Below are 17752 nucleotides of genomic sequence, written 5' to 3'. Positions count from 1 at the left end.
AAAACCGGATTTGCCATTATGTATTTCCGTATTTTTATTGTTTTTCACTTTGTCCTTGTTGTTTAGAGTTTTGAAGCCGTTTGCTTTTCTTTCCGGTCAGTTTGTGTCTGTTTGTATTAATACTGCGTGGTATTTATTTTAGAATATTAAAGTGTTTTTGGTTGTTTTGAGAATTTATCTCTGTGTTTTTACTGGCTTGTGTCGTTGTGTTGTTTTCAGTGCATCAGTAATTAAACCCCTTCAGGCGCTGCCCGTCAGTGTGGATGGCAGATAAAAACCACAGACTCCAATCACTGTGAAATGTGGACGTCGGACCTTCCGAGTTGCACGTGAAGGCAACACGTTCAGGGCGGGTGGATTGAGGGTGGCTCAGCCTCCAGCCCGCACGCGCTCAGTGTGTTTATAACGTGTGAAGCCTTCAGGTGACCCGTCCGGTACCCGCTGCATCACCACCGGGATCTGCGGCGGCTCTGCGGAAGCGGAATAAAGTGAGACACAGACAGATCCACGCACAGAGACAAATCCACGCACACAGAGAGACTTCTGCTCGGTGAGTTTGTAAAAGTTTCATTCTGCGTGTGGATGCGCTGCTGCTCTCTCAGGAGGAAAGATTTTTTTAAGTGTGTTTTTAATTTTTACTGTTCTTATGATTTATTCCTGATGTATCGGTGACGTGTTTGGTCCACAGAGGACACGTGCATGTTAAGAGGAGACTCATCCTCCCGTGTCTCCGCTCAGGAGGGTTGTGGGAAGTTTCCAGCAGATTTTAAGCTGATGAAAAGTTTTAATTTAATCTCATTCAGTCCGGCAGGACTAACGATAGAAGGCACAGCTCTGCGCATATAAATATCTTCTGGTGATGTGTGAGGAGGTCCAGAAACCTTGATGGGAGGTTTCAGACTGGGCACTGTGGAGGAGTTGTGCTGGTGAGGTGGCCTTAGTGCCCACAGAGGAAGAGTATTTTTGTCACTGGGGGAGTTTATAGGGTTTTGTTGGCATTTTGGTGGCAGCTGAGGAGGATCCAGGGAATTTTCCTGGTCAGCGAGGAGACCTTGTTTGTGTCTTTGTTGGAGCTTTGGCCACTTGCAGAGTTTGAGTTACAGCCCAATCCATCATCCATCATACAGGTCGATGTGTCTGCTGGATGACTTTGCAAAGTGTAAAAACATCATTTCTGGACTCTTCACTTTATTTTTACTAAGAAAGAGAGAATTTTAAGCGCGAGGCAGAGTTACTACACACTTGATTTTTTTCCTCTTTTTAAAACGACTGAAAGTGGAAAAACTGAGACATGTTGTTGAAACGTCTTATTTCTGCTCAGCAGGCTGTTCTCCACCTGCTGGATGATTCATGAGCTTCTCTTTACACTTAAAAACATCATTTAATGTCCATGAATTAACTTGAGTGTGACAGCTCTGAGTTAGAAGCTTTCAGGGCCAAACTAAAGGCTGTGAGCCTGTTTGAGGCACCTGCAGCCGAGTGTGAGACAGATCCACAGACGGATCTGACGGTACAGAGGCTCCGTGTCTCTGCTGTGGGTAAACCTCCCCCCATTGTCCCGGCCTTTCCTGTTATGGACTTCGCCCCCTCCTCTGCTGTACAGTGTGACTGTGGGGCTGCTGCTTCCTGTCCTCTGTGTGTGTTTGTTGTTTCCTGGCTGCTTTGTGTCATTGTGTCGCCTCTCAAACTGCAGCGCTGCTGCTGAGCAGATATCAGACACCTGCGTGCTCTGCGTGGGAGCTCGCTCGGACGCGTGACCTGCAGCGCGTCAGTCACAGACTGAAAACGCGACATTTCAGTTTTCTGTTTTTATATTCTGTCCTGAAACGATGTGATTAGAGAAAATGATTTATTCACTATTTAGTGTTTTTGTGCATTAAAATGCAAAAATTCTCTGATGTGTTGATTTGAGTGTTTTCTGCTTCGTTTGGTCGTCTGTGGTTTTGTCTGGCTTCCACAATAAGACGTCATCAGCTGAGTCATCTGTTCGTTTCTTATTTATACAACGGAGTCGGTCCTGAAACCAAATCAAACTGGTGAATAATTCTCAACCACAATAAATCCGAACAGACCCGACGATCATTGGACCGTAAGCAAACGTGCAGACTGATACCGATGACAGCTGCATAATCATCTGTTAATAAACTTCATTAAGAAGCTGAACATCACAAGTGTTTGCTCTGCAACAGGTAAGTCACCTGCAGAGACCTCAAACCCCCAAAGTCCTCAGTGATGACGGGACGCAAGCGCTGACCTTTGTCCAAAGTTTTGTCAATCAGGGGACAAAAAAACTATTTGGACTTTTTTCTAGAAAAAGTTTAATAACTTTCCCCCAAAAATCAAAACAAGTTTGGGTTTCTTTTGTGGGCCGAGTCTGAGGTGACCAGAACAACACAAAAAGCTGGTGGAGACGGATGGCTGAAGGAAGACGTGCGCTGGCGTTGGCGTCCTTCTAGTTTCCAGTGTTTTAATGCGATTCCTTCACTCCTTTATATTTTTAAAAGAGGCTGACATTGAGATTAGTCGGGGGATTAAACTGTGAAGATCTAAGTGGCCTAAAAATGAGCACAAATAACTTGTTTCTGCTAAATTAATTGGTTTAATTTAAAGGAAACTTGAGGAATCTGCAGGTTCGCTGTATCTGTGAAGCTCCTGAGTGGAGCCCATTGAAGCTACTTGACTCCCTCTCGGTCAGGAGAGGGTTTCACTCTGTTTGCATCAAGCTGGCTGCTGAGAGAAAACGAGGAAAAGCTCATGTCAGCGTGAGGCGTGGAGGAAAACTGACAGCAGGTTTTGGCCCAGAGATGGAGATCGGCGAGCACAGCGGGCTTGTTGCTCGTGTTCTTAAAAGCCGAGTCGAGCTCCATGAGTTGAATCAACAACGGCTCCTGATAAAAACTCTTATCTGATGGCTGCCGGCCAAAGAGCAGTGAAGTTCAAAGCTGGGCTGCAGCACGCAGGAAGAGCCTGACTTTCACTCGTGATTGGAGTTTTTTGTTTTCGTCAATTACAAAGATGTGATCCGTGCACATTACAGCACAGCGTGGAGAGCAGAGGAGAAAATCACAGTATTAGTGGAACCTGCAGCTGGTTAGTGAAAGTTACACATGTCAGGCTGTTGGGGGCGGAGTCAGCATCACCCAGAACTGAAGCAGCACTTATACCAGACTGTCCTGTCCTTCAAATATCCTGAATTTATCTCTTTTACAGTTTGTTGAACTTTAAATATAATTAAAATGAACAAAGTCAGAAAAGGCAAGGCCGAACTCTGACCTCAGGTAGCTGCCAATACGCACGGAGACAAAGACGACCATTAATAATCCTTCCACAGGTTGACCTCCAGAAACCTGTTTAGAAACGAGAAAACCACATGAAGTGTTTCATCCTGCATGGATGCTTCTTTCTGTTTCTCTAACTTTTCCACGTCTGGGAATCACGTGAGCAGATCTTCTTGGTTTCCTGGCGTGACAGGATGCAGCATCCTGCCTCTTGCTGTTGGACTGAAGGTGTAATCTGTCAAAGCATCCGCGCTGCGCGGTGTTTTCCGTGGTTGAAGCAGGCGTTCCGATCCTTTCTGTGTTTGATGAGCTTCACAGCGTCCCAGATGGATTCCTGGAATGTGCTTCTCGTTCTCCATGGATGTATCGCTCTGATTCGATCCAGCTGATCCCGTCTGAACTTCAGGTCTGTTTTCCATTCTGCTCTTTGTGGCTTTGATACCGAACGCCTTCGTATGACCCGGGAGTGCGTCGGCTGCTGGGCGGCAGGACGGCTGCTTCAGACTCCCCGAGGAAGAACTCGATCTGTGTTTTATTCTTGATCAGTGGAGATGCTGAAAATCAGTTTCTGATCCATCAGGTGTGTGTGTGTGTGTGTGTGCTTCTCTTGTACATGCTGGTGTGTGTACTGTTGCGCTGAGGCTGCCTCGCTGCAGTTTGGTATCAGCGTCACAGCTCCTGAGCCTGCGGTGGGAACAAACTCATCAAAGCTGCACCAGATGTCCTCCTCCCTGCATTACATCCTCCTGCGTCTCCTCATTACCTGCAAAGTGTTCTTTACTTTTGGTGCTGAAAGTTTCATGTGGATCTCCTGAACTTCTAAAGTTCAAAGGACTCATAAACGCTGGAACAAAATAACTCGAGTTAAAGAGTTAAAGAGTTAAAGAGCGCCAAAGCTCAACTCTGATCCATCGATGTGGTTTCACTTTCTAACAGAGCTTCAATCAATCTTTATTTATAAAGCACGTTTCATACAAAGATGTAGCACAAAGTGCTTTACATGGTTAAAAGCAGCCCAGCCCACCCTCCAACTCCCTCCCCACACTCTCATTAACATAAACGATCATGGATACATACATACACCCCCCCCCCCCCCCCAAGCCCCCCAGCCAGGCTGAGAGGACCCCCAGAGCCCCAGCAGCCACGGTCGATCACAGCCCCAGTGCAGAGAGCCCCTCCGAGGAAACACTGGAGATATGACACAATAGGATATATACAGAATAAAAATATAAAATAAATAAGAGGGGAAACAATATAAATATAAATATAAATATAAATGGAGTAAGAAGATAAAAAATGAATAAGAATAAAATCAATAAATATTAGGTAAAACCTAAATTAATAATATAAATAGAATAACAGGATAGAATAAATAAGCATAAAATAAATAAACGTTAAGTAAAAGCTAAATTAAAATGTGTTTGATTATTATTATTATTATTATTATTATTATGTGTTTTTCATCCCTGAAAGTTTCATGTGGATCTCCTGAACGTCTAAAGTTCAAAGGACTCAAAAACACTGGAGCAAAATAACTCGAGTTAAAGGCAAGTTTATTTGTATAGCACAATTCAACAACAAGGTGATTCAAAGTGCTTTACAGAGACATTAGAAACAAAAACAAATAAAAAGCAGGATTTAAAATCGATTAAAACAAACAATCAGAACAGTAGATAAAATCAAAACAGATAAAATCAGTAGTTAAATGTAAGTTTTGAAATTTAAGCTTAAGTGCGGATTTGGTGTTTTATTCAAATGCAGCTGAGAACAGGTGAGTCTTCAACCTGGATTTAAATAAACTGAGTGTTTCAGCTGATCTGAGGCTTTCTGGGAGTTTGTTCCAGATATAAGGAGCATAAAAGCTGAATGCAGCTTCTCCGTGTCTGGTTCTGACTCTGGGAACTGATAAAAGACCGGATCCAGATGACCTGAGGGATCTGGAAGGTCCATACTGAGTTAAAGAGTTAAAGAGCGCCAACGCTCAACTTTGAGGGCCTGAAAGGCAAAAATATACACAGTAATGTTTCACATGGCTTCGTTCAACAAAATAGTAAATTTATTGTATGCAAAATAAATGGTCTGCTCCCGAGGGAGGCAGGTGGGACGTTTCTCAGATGTGGGACAATCCACATGTGTATTTGCTGTACTTGTAGCTACATTATGTTTAATGTTTTGGCTGCTGTATCGGAGGAATTTGGCGGCTAAATAAAGTTTATCTTCTCCTAAATTGTCCGAGAACCTGAGGGACTAAGAGGGAGTTTCCATCCACATTTCTCAGCACTCCTGATGCTTCTGTCTTATTTTCCCTGCGATAACGTCAACGTGTCCTCTGAGGATGGAAAAAGTTTAGCGAAAAGCCAACGTCGCTCATCTAGACTCGACGCGCGACGTCAGCTCCTCCATTAAAAGTGATGGAAAGTCTCCTTTCGTCCGCGGCCCGGCCTCAAAGAACTGGACTCGCCGGCCCTCGGGTCCTAACTCACTGTAACGGCCCACGTTAGTCTTCATCCCGAGGGGGGAGGTGATGAGATGTTTATGCACGGAGCAGGTCGAAGGTCAAATTAAAGCTTTGTGTAGATTTGTATTTTGTTATCGTACAGTTGTGTTTGCAAATTAGAAAGTCTGTCTGGGCCAATCAAAGCGTGAGCGCACACATGTAATTATTATAATGATTTATTATTATTTAAAGTGATTTAATGAATCGTATTTACCTGAGACTGACTTCAGCTTTAAGCAAACTCAATATTTCTGCAGTTTTGACTTCGATGTGTCAAAAGAAGCAAATTAAAGATTTTATCTTTGGCTCCAGGAACTCGAGAACCTGTCGCTGATATAATATGTCCTTTATTTATCCAGGTAAAAAATCTCATTGAGATTAAAAATCTCATTTCCAAGAGAGACCTGGCGTCATGGCAACAAAAGTGACATACCACATAGGTATATAACATTTAAAACAAATACAATATCCCATATAGATGTGTGTGTATATCCCATAATATGTAGACGAGAACTGGGGCAGCGATTAATCATAAAGCAGACAGAGCAGCTCCTTGTGTAACGTCCACGCGTCATGCAGGAATATTATTTCTTAATCAGACGGATGATAAAGCGACATGAAGTGTTACACCCTGCAGCTGCTCTGCTCTGCTAATGCATGAAATAAGTGACATGAATTTTTCTCTTTTATTGATATTAAAGAAATCCAAGCTTGATTATTCCCAAAGCAAGAGTCGGAATGATCCCATAAAGTTCCCTGATCAGGTTTTCATTTGTTTGTGCCGATCCCAGCAGCTCCTGATGTGTCGCAGGCCGTCCTAACGAGGTGTTTCTGACGTCTGTCTCTGCAGCGCCGGCTGGATTCTTTCTTTCTGTTGTAGTTCTGCTTAAAAGGTTTTCTGTGTTTGACTTTCCTTTATCACTTTTCTTTCTTTTAGATTTTTCCGCCCCGCCCTGGTTAGTTTTGCCTGTGCTGTCTCACCTCTGACCAGTTTTCCAGTCTTTCACCTCCCACACATCCTAAACCAGGCGTGGGCAACTCCAGGCCTCGAGGGCCGGTGTCCTGCAGGTTTTAGATCTCACCTTGGGTCAACACACCTGAATCACATGATTAGTTCGTTACCAGGCCTCTGGAGAACTGCAGGAGCTAATTTAGCCGTTTAAATCAGCTGTGTTGGTTCAAGGACACGTCTAAAACCTGCAGGGACACCGGCCCTCGAGGCCTGGAGTTGCCCACCCCTGTCCTAAACCAAACCAGCCCCGTGCTGTTCAGCACCAGTGAGTGAAAATAAAATAAAATGTGCAACACAAAGCTCCCACCGCCACACTAACTTTGATCTCTGGCTCACTGATCATCCTCATTTAGACTTTGTGCTTCTCTTGGAGCCGTTAGCTCTCGTTAGCAGCACTGACGATGCTAACAACCAGAGAAACTGAACACGCCACACAGGGCAGCACATTTGTGGCTTGAAGGCAATAAGATTTTTGGTTAATATTGAGCTGATTATTATTTCAGAAAATTACTCAGACTTGTAAAAATTGTGCATTTATTAAGTTTAAAAAGAAGAAACGAGTTTTCCGAAGGAGGTAAATAAACGAACCCTGCCTCAGCCTGGTGGGGAACAGGACTGGGCTTGATTTTGATTGTTAGGATTCAGCTCTGCTGTATGCTGGACCTCAGCTTGTGGGGAAAAGGCCTGAAAACGAGCTTAAATGTCAACAACCTGTTCATTCCCAGCCACTTGTCAGGGGAGCAGTTACTCCAGAAATTCCCCCTAGCTCCTCTTGTCGTGGGGCATTCCCAGCCACATGGCATAATTAATCTATCCAGCATGTTATGGATCCGCACCGGGGTCTGCTTTCAGCGGGACGTGCCTGAAATACCTTTTGTCCAGGAGGCATCTCCTGCTGCTTTCCTGCGGTGAGGCAGCGCCGCTACTTTCCCCTCATTTAAACCCATTTTGGTCGGACGCAGTTGATAATCGGTCCACTTTGGGGCAGCTTTGGGTCTGTGGTTTTGGAAATTGCTGAGAGCTGGAGTGAGTTTGGTTGCATATTAAACACACAGGTCACAAAGGCTGTTTTCTATAGCTTGCTTGGTATAGCGTGGCTCTGAGTTTTCACCGCAGGGGTCCTGGTTTGATCCCACTCTCCGCTGTGTCACCCCTCCACTCGCTCCCTTTTCTTCTCTGCTATTGTCTCTTTAACACAAAAGGTTAGACGCACAGAAGAAGGAAAAAGAGCGTCCATGCGCTCGTGCATTTCTCTGCTGCTCGCTTAAAGCGCATTATCTGAACGTTTTTATTTCTGTACAACCTTTCATTCAGACTTTTTAAATGCTTCCACTGATTGTTTTCTAAACTGCACGTTTTTGCATAGCTGAGAGCAAAAATCTGTCCGGCTGAAATAAACTGGTAATGTACCTTTTTGCCCACTTTAGCTCCACTGGGGAAATTTACAGTGTTTTGCTTTAGCAGCGTCTCAGTGACTGTTCCCTCCTTTCCTCATTTTGGAAGCTTAAACTAAACCTGCACCATCACAGCCGGGGCCTGAATGGGCGGAGACTTCGCCCACTGCCGTGTGATTGTTGAATGAATGATGGCAGGTGAAGTTTTTTTTAGAGTTGCTCAGAGTTTCATCATCCCGCTGATGCCAGTTTAGGCTGATCCAGGGTTAGCATCACAAAATAAAACATTCAGGGCCGCGATTAAAATGTCAACACACACACACGCACGCACAAATATGCAGACGTTGATGAAGAGCCCAGAAAAATATCCTCGTCTTCATCCGTGAAGGGTTTTGTATCATTAAACAAACCCCTTGTTCTTCTGTTTCCTGCAGCTCTCTGGACGCAAACACCTCTTTTTCTTTTTTTGTGAAGCTGAGAAATCCCCCACCTTCCCCACCACAGAGGACACAAACCACACAGCGACAGAGTCCATTCATTAGTTCGTGTAAAACTTTATGTTCGACCCAGAACTCCCAGTCAGTCCCTCAGGTCAGGGCCGGGCTGCTGTGGTTAATGGACTCACTGACTCGGTGCTGGGAAAGTTCTCAGCCCTGCAGAACATACAGAGCTGGTTCTTATACCCACCACTGTGCAGGCGGATTTACAGTACGCTGACCCAGAAACCACAGCTCAGCCTTTTATGTAATTTTGGCTGTTTACTGAGCTCCGGGGAGTCTGGCTGCCTTGAAGGGAATTTCAATTTCTCATTTCAGCTCCGTGTATTTATTCTTGGACTCTTCTAGAGCAACTTTGCATGATTCACAGTTGCTCTTATTCATCTTTATTCTGCACTGGTGCGGGCATGAGCAGCATTAGCTCCTCCCCCTTTAAGTCACCTTTCTTCTTATTCGCTGTTATAAACAGAAAGTTAAAGCAGGGGTGGGTGGGGCTTCTGTGCTTGGACTGTCTGATCTCTATGACATCATATGGATCCAAGAATTAAAAAAACTCATAAGTGTCAAAGTTCGATTTACGTTCCGGGAAAAGTAAAGCTCATGGCGAACTGTGACCAGCAGGGGGCGACTCTTCTGTTTGAGAAATGAAGCCTCTGGCAGCTTAAGCTTAATTATGTTTCTATGTTGAATGCAAGGAGGTTGTTGTTCTGTAACACCTGATTTTCTCCCTTTGACTTGATCCGCTTCCTTCCTGTTCATTGGAAAAGTGGCAGCAGAAGAAGACGTGGCGTGGAATCACGCGTAGGATGAAACTGATCACAGTTGTTTCAGGCTCCGTCAGTATGGCTGCAGTTGCTTTTCTCTGGAGGTGCACATGGTGCAAGTTATGCCGTCTGATGTATATATTCAAATATTTTAGTTGGGTTTTAGTTGTCACCACCAGAGATGGGCAGTAACGCGTTACTGTAATCCGATTACTTTTTTCAAGTAACGAGTAAAGTAAGGGATTACTATTGCAAAAACGGTAATTAGATTACCGTTACTTTCCCGTAGGAACGCTGCGTTACTGCGTTACTAAAACCGTGATTTTTTTGCGAGAATGTCTCATGACAGTGACGTAAGCGAGTGCGACGTTCGTGACAACAGCTGTGTGCAGATCAACAATGGATCATATATCGAGTGCAGAGAGAGTATGAGCGTGCAGCGTTTAAAGCGTGGAAGTACTGACCTTACTTTGAGTTTGATTCCATAAAAAGTGACAAAAACATTAGTGTCCGTTGTGCGTGGGAAGAAAACTTCTTTTTACAGCGAAAAAACCCCTAAACTTCCAAACAAGCAGCGAGTAGCTACGACGTAATGGGAAACTCACAGAGAAACTCGCGGATTCTTCCACTGACCGCGGCACACCTGCACCAGGGTAAACCTCCGCCTACCCCACTCCTGCTTTACAGGTGAAAATAGAGCAACAGGACCGCTAGTCTGTGACTTTATTTATTTTCTGCTGTGTTTTACTTGCATCTATTTGAAAGACTGAGTGTAAACACACAAAATATTTTATTTTATGCTGGAATGTGCAGAAAATAGGTTTAAATATTAAACTAATTTCTTCCAGTCAGTAAATGTTGCAGATAATAAAATTTTTGCTTGATACATAAAGTTAAAAGATTAAAACTAATAAAACAAGTTTTAAAAAGAGACTTTTCCATTTGATTACATTTTGTATGATGATTATGCAGAAAAAGTAGAATTGGGCTGAAAGATCTATCACTTTATCACCTATTCAGGTTGTAAATCGTGTTTTTAAAAAGTAACTAAGTAACTAAGTAACTAAGTAATTAATTACTTTTGAAAATAAGTAATCAGTAAAGTAACAGGATTACGTTTTGGGGAAGTAATCAGTAATTAGTTACTGATTACTTTTTTCAAGTAACTTGACCAACACTGGTCAAGTTACTTGAAAAAAGTAATCAGTAATTAGTTACTGATTACTTTTTTCAAATAACTTGACCAACACTGGTCACCACTAACTGAAGTTTAGCCAGATGAGATCCTCTGTCTCTTCGGTGTAATAGAACTAAAGATGCTAACTTGTCTCGTGTGGTTTGTAAGATGACAAAAAACTGAAGTGTGTTTCTAGAAATGGTTAAACTGTCCACTTTTATTCTAATCCCAGCATCCGCCCATCAAATCAAACGTCTGTGAATAAATTAAACATTTTAAAAGTGACAAAAGTCAGATCACATCTTTCCAACATCACTTTCCCATATACATCGCTCCAGTCCTCCCCAGGTATCTCAGTATTATTGTGTGATTGTTCAGGAAACGACTCTTTTTGCCTTTTGTTCGTGTGTGTGTGTTTCTTTCTTTTGTGGTGGTCTGTGCTGTCAACGTGGGACTCTGAACATCTCGTGAATGAGCTGCAGGCTTTGGACAATCGCTGCTCTGGGAGTGAGTGTGTTTTGCTGTGTGTGTGTCCATCCTGCAGGCGAGGTGCATTCACAGGCGGAGAATGGCTCTATTGTGGCTGCCGGTCGTTAGGATGCTCTGTGTGCATTTTGTTGTTTTTCCTTCCTCCTCTGTTGTTTCCTGAGTGTGTGTGAAGGAGACAAAAGGGAGAAGACAGAAGATTTCTATTTAATCTGTAAAATATCGTCCCTGCCTCGGATTTTAGCTTCCATTCACTCACTGCTTCTTCATCCACTCGATTATTTTGTGATTAAACTAAGTTTCATTTTTAAACTAATTTGGCACAAATGACATAAAGGACAAGAGAGGCTGATGCAAATCCTCACATTAGGCTGTGAAAATGAGATGCAGGCTTTCTTTCACTACACACCTCATAAAACTTGGAGCTGCTCAGTTTTTGTAGGGATTAAACAAAAAAAAACAACAACTGTGAATTAATGTCATGTGAAGATCACAGTTACCTTACCTCAGGGCGATCGTGGCTCAAGAGTTGGCAGTTCATCTTGTAATCGGAAGGTTGCCGGTTTGAGCCCCGGCTTGGACAGTCTCGGTCGTTGTGTCCTTGGGCAAGACACTTCACCCGTTGCCTACTGGTGGTGGTCAGAGGGCCCAGTGGCGCCAGTGTCCGGCAGCCTCGCCTCTGTCAGTGCACCCCAGGGCGGCTGTGGCTACAATGTAGCTGCCATCACCAGTGTGTGGATGACTGAACGTGTAAATCGCTTTTGGGTCCTTAGGGATTAAGTTACGCGCTATACAAATACAGGCCATTTACCTTTGGACAATCCTAAATGGCTCTAAATGGATAAACACAGTGATGGACACCATCAGGTTCTTTACTGAGTCGCTTACGGGAAATTAGAAGTAGAGCTGTATAAATCATTGACTGTTCATAAAAGATGGATACAGCCTCTGTTACTAGGGGTGCAACGATACTCGTATCAATATTGAACCGTTCGATACAGTGCTTTCTGTTCGGTACGCATATGTATCGAACAATACAAAATTTTTAATTTATTTTATCAACTTTTCTTCTGACGATGCTGTCTGTGTTGAGCGCTCAGTGGATTTGCGTTCGACTACTCCGCCTAGGCTGCACTGTCGAACGCAGATTCACCGAGCGCAGCGCAAGCTAGCAAGACAGAAGCTAAGCTCTTGTTGCAACATGGCAAACTGAACCTCCCCCACCCTCATTCAGATCTGGCCTTTGGGACTATTTTGGTCTTCATGTGACGTATGACCCTGAAGGTAAGCGCGTCATGGACAAAAGTAAAACAGTATGTTGGATGTGCCACGCAATGCTCAATTACATGGGTGGGAACTAGTGTGTTAGCCCAGTTAGCTTGTTAACGTGTTGGCCGTCCAGCCCCACGCACGGGGCGATCCGCGGTAGCTCGTTAACGGAGATTTGCCGTGTTGTGGCGCTAACGTCATTTCAGATTAACGCTGACAGCACTAGTGGGAACACAACGAATATGACTGCACATTTACTCCGACATCATCCTCGTGCAAAGACAAGTGGAAGCAGACAAAAACAACAAGCACGCACGCTACAAACTTTACCCGAGTCATTTAGACAGCCGTTAGCACATGATTCTCCTTATGGGGACCTGATATGTTTAATATGCTGCTGAGAATATAGCCCAGAAGAAGCGTATAGTATAGCTTTTATTTTGGAAAGAGCCATTTCTCTGTAATAAACTCTCTTTTCCAAAGATGAGTGATTTCTCCATCAGATAGATTTATTTTTTTATTACTTTGTTGTTTCAGCAACATTAAATTTAAAAACTGTACTTTTGAGTTAAAATATATATTTATAAGTTTAATAAATAACAAATTAAAAAAGCATGAACATTTTTTTGTATTGAAAAAATATCGAACCGTGACACCAAAGTATCGAACCGAACCGTGAATTTTGTGTATTGTTGCACCCCTATCTGTTACATCATCACTTGGTTTGTGAATCAATCCAAACTTTATTTATGAAGCACTTTATAAAGCAAAGATGGAACTCGAAGCGCTGAACAAATGAAAAGCAGAAAATAAACACAAGTTCCTATCGTCACCCTCCATTCCTACACCCCAACCCAAACATTAGACCCCCAATTTTTTTTTTTTTTTTGCACTCTTGCCATCTTGCTGTTATGAAGGCAGATGTTACCTGTCTGTCACACAGTAAGGCAGACTCATCCATCTGGACCATAACTTCCAAAATGTCCATCCTGCTCTATTCAACAGACCCAAATTAGCACCTGAGGCCATAAAGTGATGAGGAAAGTGTTCACTGAGGTGACAGAGCGCAGCAGCTCGGGTTTATTCTTCTTCTCTACGCACAGCTTTGTTCTCACCTGCTGCTGGTTGTTTAACAGGAATAACTACATACAGCAGATATCTGAAGCTTCAGCTCACAGCCTCTGAGACCGAGCAGGCCTTCCCCAGAAAAGCTCTGCTGTTCATTCACTTTGCAACTCTTAGTGTTATTAAACTTTGCTGAAGCGCGATGATCTCTGCTGTGAGCATAAAAGGTGTCAGTAAATGTGTAAAACCACTTTGTTATTAAAACATGAAATATCTGAATCCCCAACCTGCAAACTGAACACTAAACCAACACACACAGAGTTACAGCCCTGAAGGAGAAGCAGATGCTTCTGTGCGTCTTTTTATTGAGTCCTACTCCAGGGTAGGAAAAACGCTCCGCATTGTTTTGCAATGTGCAGCCCTCAGAAAACCCAGCAGGCTTTGATAAAAGGAATCTGACTCCAGAGACTCGGAAAACTTGGAGCCGATGCCCATCCATCATTCCTGATCTCATTCTCTGCCTGAAAAAAAACACACGTCTTTTCCATGTCGAACTGTTCCTCTGACAGCGAAGGAGAGAAACGGCAGCGTGGCCACATCTGCCCGTCTGAGAGGGATCGTGTGTGTGTTCATTGTTCCTGTTTCTCTCCAGAATCTATTCGAAATAGATTTTTGTGCATAACTGACGTCTGTATGAGTATTTACTCATGAGGACTCCTAAGTTTATTTCAGTTTGAGGAACGTTGTCTAAAAGCTGCAGCAACGAGGCTTTTCTCCAGTTTTACCTCATCATCAGAAGAGGTGAGAACATCAGAAGGTATTGAAAGTCTGTTTGACTGATAACTCCAGCTTTGCCTTTTAGTGCCTGTAGGAAAAACATTTAATTAAGTCCAGGATTGTTCTTGGAGGATTTCCTGCAGCAGCAAAGCTCAACCACAGAGCTGAGTTTTCATTTTGGTATCATATTATCATATTTAACATTGGTCCAAGCCAACATTGTATTAGATGGCAAAATGTGGCTTTTGGGAGCAGAAAGTAGGGCAGATATTCTTATAGGACGCAAGTAAAGCTCTATTTTCATAGCATTTTTTGCTCATAGGGAGTTGTGTTAGAAAAGGATATTGAAAGTGTACACAGAGACTGAGTGACAGACGGACGGAGGACCACCCAGTCAGGCTTACATCAGCGTCTCAGCCTCAGAGGATGTCAGCTGAGCAGCACCGCGTTTATATATCAGCTGCCTCAAGAGGAGCCACGACAGCCGGGTCACGGCTGAGGATGTGCTGCCTCAGACCAAAGGTCAGGACCCGGTGTGGGTCACTGACCTGGTTCTAGTGGAGGCCCCTGCATGACAGCAGTGGAAGATTAGCTTTGAGAAGTCATGTTCACCATGAGAAAGAGCTGCAGCCCGGTCCCACGCAATTAATAACCCCGAAAAAGGAAAAGCAAGAGCCGGCTGGTATTTATAGACGAGACCAACAGGCTCCTGCTGCTTACAGTTAGCACGGAAAGATGCTCACAGTATCCGTGGTAATGTTTGGATGTTCAGGTTACCGTGGATACTGTGAGCACAGTTAATGAAAAAATACCAAAATAAAGTCTGTGGCAAAGGTAGAGTCATCTGCTCTACTGCTAACTGCTCTAGCTAAACTGAAGCAGCTGCTTTTCCACCATGTAACTGTACTTTCCATCCACCGTTTGCTCTTCTTGTCAGATTGAGTGCAGCTAGTCGTAGCTTACTGCTAGTTGCGCTAGTGTTTGTGTCCCCAGCGAGTGTCTCGTCCTCCTTTCCTTGATTTTACTCGCCTTTTCCCCCTCAAACAGCAGCAGCACAGTTCTGTGCTTTGTTGGAGGTTGATGAGGTCGCTCCCATTTCAGGGAGTCAATCACAGGATGACACACAGCTCTCGCTCTCAGACATACCTGGGCTTGTCTCGTTGTTGTGTGTACGGGGGAATAGTGTTTCTGCAGCTGTGATATAACGACGTGACATTTTCATATCATGTGCACAGGTCTAGAAACAAGTCACCAGGTTCGATTTGATGCTTAATTTTAGGAAATCTGCAGATAAGTGCGTAGTATGCAAGTGGTGCCTACTAATAGAAGTAAGCCAGCACACTTGGGTAAAAGTTTAGTGGCATCACAAAACAAAATATTCAAACATATTTTAATTCCTCCACATTACTATTATTACTTCCAGGCTGGACGACTGTAATTCATTATTATCAGGAAGTCCTAAAAACTCCCTGAAAAGCCTTCAGCTGATCCAAAATGCTGCAGCAAGAGTCCTGACAGGGACTAGAAAGAGAGCAGATTTCTCCTGTTTTGGCTTCCTGTTAAATCCAGAATTCAAAATCCTGCTCCTCACATACAAGGTCTTAAATAATCAGGCCCCATCTTATCTTAATGACCTTGTAGTACCATATCACCCTATTAGAGCACTTCGCTCTCGCTCTGCAGGCCTACTTGTTGTTCCTAGAGTATTTAAAAGTAGAATGGGAGGCAGAGCCTTCAGTTTTCAGGCCCCTCTTCTGTGGAACCAGCTTCCAGTTTGGATTCGGGAGACAGACACTATCTCTACTTTTAAGATTAGGCTTCAAACTTTCCTTTTTGCTAAAGCATATAGTTAGGGCTGGACCAGGTGACCCTGAATCCTCCCTTAGTTATGCTGCAACAGGTGTAGGCTGCTGGGGGATTCCCATGATGCACTGGGTGTTTCTTCTTCACTCACTATGTGTTAACAGACCTCTCTGCATTGAATCATATCTGTTATTAATCTCTGTCTCTCTTCCACAGCATGTCTTTATCCTGTCTTCCTTCTCTCACTCCAACCAATCACAGCAAATGGCCCCGCCCCTCCCTGAGCCTGATTCTGCTGGAGGTTTCTTCCTGTTAAAAGGGAGTTTTTCCTTCCCACTGTCACCAAAGTGCTGCTCATAGGGGGTCATATGATTGTTGGGTTTTTCTCCTTGTATTATTGCCTCTGTCAGTGCGCCCCAGGGTGGCTGTGGCTACAATGTAGCTGCCATCACCAGTGTGTGAATGTGTGGATGACTGAATGTGTAAAGCGCTTTGGGGTCCTTAGGAACTAGTAAAGCGCTATACAAATACAGACCATTTACCATTGTAGGATCTATCTTTTAATACAAAGCGCCTTGAGCCGACTGTTGTTGTGATTTGGCGCTGTATAAATAAAATTTAATTGAGTTATAGTCCTCCTAGTGGCACACAAAAGTACTACAGCAGATATGCTTTTTTTCATACCTATTATCTGAATATGTATAATCTCTCTTTAATGGGTTTATCCAGGATGGCGGATGTTTGAACTTGTGGTGAAAGCCTGAGACACACAAAGTCAGCTGCATCTGTCAAACTCTTTGTACACTGTGCTAAACTGTGCAGTTTCACATGTGACTGTAAACTTTCCCATATATTATAACCTTATCAATCCCGACATCGATGTGTTTGAGTGTAGACGTGAGTTAACTGGCGTTTATTACTGGACCCTCGGAGCCAGACTTGTCAGGAAATGTTTGTTTTAAATGTTCTTAAAACTTTTTTGGGTCCCCGAATGTGAAGATGATCACAGGTGGGAAATATAAAAGTCAGTCTGATTTAGTTCGCTCACTGACTTTAACGTCATAACGAGGTAACGAAGCACCTGTCGAGCCGAGAAATATTATGAAAGGAGTGAGATAAGGCACTTTTGTTCCAAGTGTGATAAGGACTCAGGATGTGTCCTCAGCTGCACTCTTTATTATGATGTGACCTATCAGTATTTAGAAAAGAGGCTCAGTGCTGCCAAATTAAACACGCTGATAACCATTTAGCGCTATTTATCATTTTCATGGCTTTATTTTTTTTTTTTTACTTTTTGTTATCTCTTGCTTTGCGGTTTCTGAAGAATTTCATCACTCTGTTGATGATTGATTCATTATTTATTCTGTATTCTTTAAAGTTTCTTGGACATGCTCTTTTTGATAAGTCCTCAGAGGCTTTTTTTAATACATAGGAGAGGCAGCCTTTTCTTTGTAATGAACATAAACAGATTTATTAGATGCAGTTTTATTCAACTTCCTTCTGTTTTTCACTGTAAACACTACAGCGCCAGGTTTCCAACTGGAAGCTGCTTTGGAAAAGCTGCGTTTTCAGGAGGGAAAACTGCTGCTGAAGGCCTGAAGTAGAGCGCAGAGGCTGTTTTATGATTTCAAGTCACTGCGGACGTCGTTTAAAGTCATCTGGATGTGCTGCTTTTTAAAAACTGTGGCAGGAAAAATACGTGTGTCAAACGCATGCAATCACAATGATCGCTC

General features: G+C 43.4%; 1 protein-coding gene across 1 annotated transcript in view; it reads left to right on the top strand.

Annotated features, from left to right (window-relative positions):
• The first annotated feature begins 388 nt into the window (after positions 1 to 388).
• The window catches only part of si:dkey-49n23.1 (semaphorin-3D), a 136888-nt gene continuing 119524 nt past the window's right edge, over positions 389 to 17752 (top strand). Inside the window, exon 1 of the mRNA XM_087841128.1 lies at positions 389 to 550. The gene's annotated coding sequence lies outside the window, so the exon portion shown is untranslated. The remainder of the gene's footprint in view (positions 551 to 17752) is intronic.

Source organism: Neolamprologus brichardi, chromosome 5 (assembly GCF_056152115.1).
Source record: "Neolamprologus brichardi isolate AB-2024 chromosome 5, ASM5615211v1, whole genome shotgun sequence".
NCBI classification, from domain to species: Eukaryota; Metazoa; Chordata; class Actinopteri; order Cichliformes; family Cichlidae; genus Neolamprologus; species Neolamprologus brichardi.
Note: the sequence above shows the minus strand (reverse complement) of the source record. Positions and strands in the feature narration are given on the sequence as shown.